The following is a 4,324-nucleotide window of genomic DNA, read 5'->3' on the forward strand; positions in this document are numbered from 1 at the left end:
GCTCCTGTCCTGTGACACACACACACACTCACACAACCTGAGCTCCTGTCACACACACTCGCACAACCTGAGCTCCTGTCACACACACTCACACGACCTGAGCTCCTGTCCTGTGACACACACACACACTCACACAACCTGAGCTCCTGTCACACACACTCGCACGACCTGAGCTCCTGTCACACACACTCACACGACCTGAGCTCCTGTCACACACACTCACACGACCTGAGCTCCTGTCACACACACTCACACGACCTGAGCTCCTGTCACACACACTCACACGACCTGACCTCCTGTCACACACACTCACACGACCTGAGCTCCTGTCACACACACTCGCACAACCTGAGCTCCTGTCACACACACTCACACGACCTGAGCTCCTGTCACACACACTCACACGACCTGAGCTCCTGTCCTGTGACACACACACACACTCGCACAACCTGAGCTCCTGTCACACACACTCACACGACCTGAGCTCCTGTCACACACACTCACACGACCAGAGCTCCTGTCACACACACTCACACGACCTGAGCTCCTGTCACACACACTCACAGTAATGTCTGTTATTTCTGCGGGAGAGAATAATTTCTAATGTTCCTGTCAGAAGATTTATTTCAGACGGGCATTAAGATTAAAACACAGACGAGCTTCTGAAACTGACTGAGGTTTAAACCATTGCTTTTTCATGCACTTGATCTTTCAGCGTCTGTAGATCTCAGTCTGTGGCGAGTTCAGAATCAGCAGCTTCACACACATCAGACTTTCATTCGCCTGATTTATTCAACCTTTTACTCCAAAATATGGTGAAAATGCTTGTTTTCTTTCTGACTGTATTTTCCAAAGGTGGACAGTAACAAAGTACATTTACTTGAGTACTTGAGGACACTTTTTGAGTATCTGTACTTGACTTGAGTATTATTTTTTCTGGATACATTTTACTTTAACTTCACTACATTTGAAAGACAAATATCGTATTTTTTACTCTACAACACTACATTTCTGTCAAGGTCTTTGAGTAGAAAGTTGTAACATCAGTCGGGGATGATTTTGGTTGGAAATGAAAGTGAAAATGAAAGATTTTCGCTTTCAACCACAATACAACGTTGGAGATTAACGTCAATTGATATTGGATTCTGACATCAACCTGAATTTCATTTTCAACAGTAGGTTTGGTCGTCTAAATGCAAATTTTGTCATTGTTTTGGAGCACACTAGCTTATAGATAACAGTAAGGCTTAGATATTCATACTAAACCCCAAAAAAGTTTTGAGTGAACAGCCATTTGTGTTTCCGAAACCGTTGTGTATGTTATTGAGTGCACTTATCCAGTCTCACATTCAATCCCATTGGAACTGTTACAGAAATTATGTGATATTGATATTAGGGCATAGATTCAGAGGCATAAGATACTGTAAGTATTACATACAACGATGCAACAATAATAAAACAATGCATTGTCATTTACTTTTGATACTTAAGTACTTTTAAAAACAAGTACTTACTTTTACTTCAGTAAAAATCAGTCTTTACAACTTTTACTTGTAATCGAGTAATATTTGACCAGTATCTGCAAAGTTGTGTACTTTGTCCACCTCTGGTATTTTCTGATTTATGAAGGGATAAATGATCACTATCATCAGCACTACAGATGCTTTAACCCTATAACGAGTACTTTTTGCTCAGTTTTTCCTCCATATTCTCACTATATCAGACCATAAAAGCCTGATGTATCATAAAAGATACTCAACAAAAAACACATTATTTTTAGATTGTCTAAAGGCATTCAATTTATTTTTTAAAGGATATTTCTGCCTATTATTCCACTTGTCAGTCTTCACAGGGTTAAGAGCAGTGAGTGTGTGAGCAGAAGCAGATATGAAGTTGACTCGGGAGAGGGGGATTGTGGGATTGAAGGCCTCTGGCTCTGCTTGGATCAGCAGTTTTCAGTTTTCAGCGAGTCTCTCAAACAATGGCCTCAGTGTTTCAGAGACGGCATTAACTCCAGTCTATCTCTGAGGTCACGCGCGGGGTCACTACAAGTGCCGATCTTGTTTACGTCTCAGGAGCCAATCAAAAGCAACGCCTGCCTCCACAGTTAACCCTTCACTGCCACTGTGATAATCTGCATCTTATTTAACCCTTTCAGTCATTTTGAGCCAGAGACATTTTCTTTTTCTCAAAAACACTAGTTGATGTTTTCGTATTTGGACTAAAACTTCCTGACTTTGCTCACACAGGACAGAACCCTAACACACACACACACACACAAACACACACACACACACACACACACACACACCAACTGTAACTTCTTTGTTACAGAAACTGATGTGTGTGCGTCCTCTCATTCTGTCTTGATGGTGTTTGAGTGTTCGTATCCATAACAAAGTGTTCAGCACAGATTTCTGACTCACTCTGTTTGTTTGTTAGGCTCATTTATTTGCAACGATCTAAAGTGTGTGTGTGTGTGTGTGTGTGTGTGTGTGTGTGTGTGTGTGTGTGTGTGTGTGTGTGTGTGTGTGTGTGTGTGTGTGTGTGTGTGTGTGTGTGTGTGTGTGTGTGTGTGTGTGTGTGTGTGTGTGTGTGTGTGTGTGTTGCAGACGTGCCTCCAAAACCTGCAGATTACAGTGCGTGTCAGAGACTGGTTCAACTGGATCTGGGACGATCGAAACAGAAGAAGGTGAACATGTGTGATCAGTTCATGCATTCTCTGGGAATCGAACCTATGACAGTGGCATTGTTTAAACTATTGTAAAATAAGTCAGAGATATGATAATGCTATAGTCTATAGACTTCGATCTGCTTTAGTTTACGTCGAGATATTTCATCTACGAGGTCTGATGGTTTAGTCTGCTATATATTCTGGAATCACACGTGTTGGGCTTCATATTCAATACAAATTCAAATCAATTTTAAGGTATCCAATGAAGACACATGATGTGAAATCTTTGATTTTGACACTGTAAAAAATTCCGTAAAATTTACGTAAAAAAAAAAGTAATCTGTGGTTGCCAGAAATTTACCGTAAAAAGTACGGTACCAACATTTCAGGTTTAACAGATTAAAATTTACAGTAAAAAAATCATCATATTAACCATCTGATATAATGTTAATTTAATGACCTATTGAAGTACTAATATCTGTTTTGTACCATTGTAATACACTGACAACCAATCACAGCGGTGATGAGAGTCACATGATGAATCAAAGCTCATCGTAAACAGCTTTTCTTTAATATAGTTTGGTAACCCTTTATTTTACAGTGTCCTTACCATAGTAATAACAGTAAATTATGCATAGTTAAATGCAACTAACCCTCAACCAAATCCTAATCCTAACCCTATAGTAGTACATCAAGTAAGTATACTTCCTTAAGAAAGTTAATAGTAATATATAAAAGCTGCACAGTGTCATTCACACAGACACTAAACGCCATCATGTTAACACAATTGACAATTTTAAAATGCAATAAACATTAATTTGACAACATTACATATAACATCAAACCCTGATGTACATAACTGATTTTTTTTTAAAAACTATGAAGAAACAGTTATTTCAACAAAAACACATCAAATGTGAAGTGTCACGCAGGGAATTGTTGAAATGTCAATTTTTTTTTTTTCCCTGTAAACTACACTCACCTAAAGGATTATTAGGAACACCATACTAATACTGTGTTTGACCCCCTTTCGCCTTCAGAACTGCCTTAATTCTACGTGGCATTGATTCAACAAGGTGCTGAAAGCATTCTTTAGAAATGTTGGCCCATATTGATAGGATAGCATCTTGCAGTTGATGGAGATTTGTGGGATGCACATCCAGGGCACGAAGCTCCCGTTCCACCACATCCCAAAGATGCTCTATTGGGTTGAGATCTGGTGACTGTGGGGGCCATTTTAGTACAGTGAACTCATTGTCATGTTCAAGAAACCAATTTGAAATGATTCGAGCTTTGTGACGATGCATTATCTTGCTGGAAGTAGCCATCAGAGGATGGGTACATGGTGGCCATAAAGGGATGGACATGGTCAGAAACAATGCTCAGGTAGGCCGTGGCATTTAAACGATGCCCAATTGGCACTAAGGGGCCTAAAGTGTGCCAAGAAAACATCCCCCACACCATTACACCAGCACCACCAGCCTGCACAGTGGTAACAAGGCATGATGGATCCATGTTCTCATTCTGTTTACGCCAAATTCTGACTCTACCATCTGAATGTCTCAACAGAAATCGAGACTCATCAGACCAGGCAACATTTTTCCAGTCTTCAACTCTCCAATTTTGGTGAGCTCTTGCAAATTGTAGCCT

Source organism: Siphateles boraxobius, unplaced genomic scaffold, assembly GCF_051911475.1.
Source record: "Siphateles boraxobius isolate OS27281-9 unplaced genomic scaffold, OSU_SipBor_1 36, whole genome shotgun sequence".
NCBI classification, from domain to species: Eukaryota; Metazoa; Chordata; class Actinopteri; order Cypriniformes; family Leuciscidae; genus Siphateles; species Siphateles boraxobius.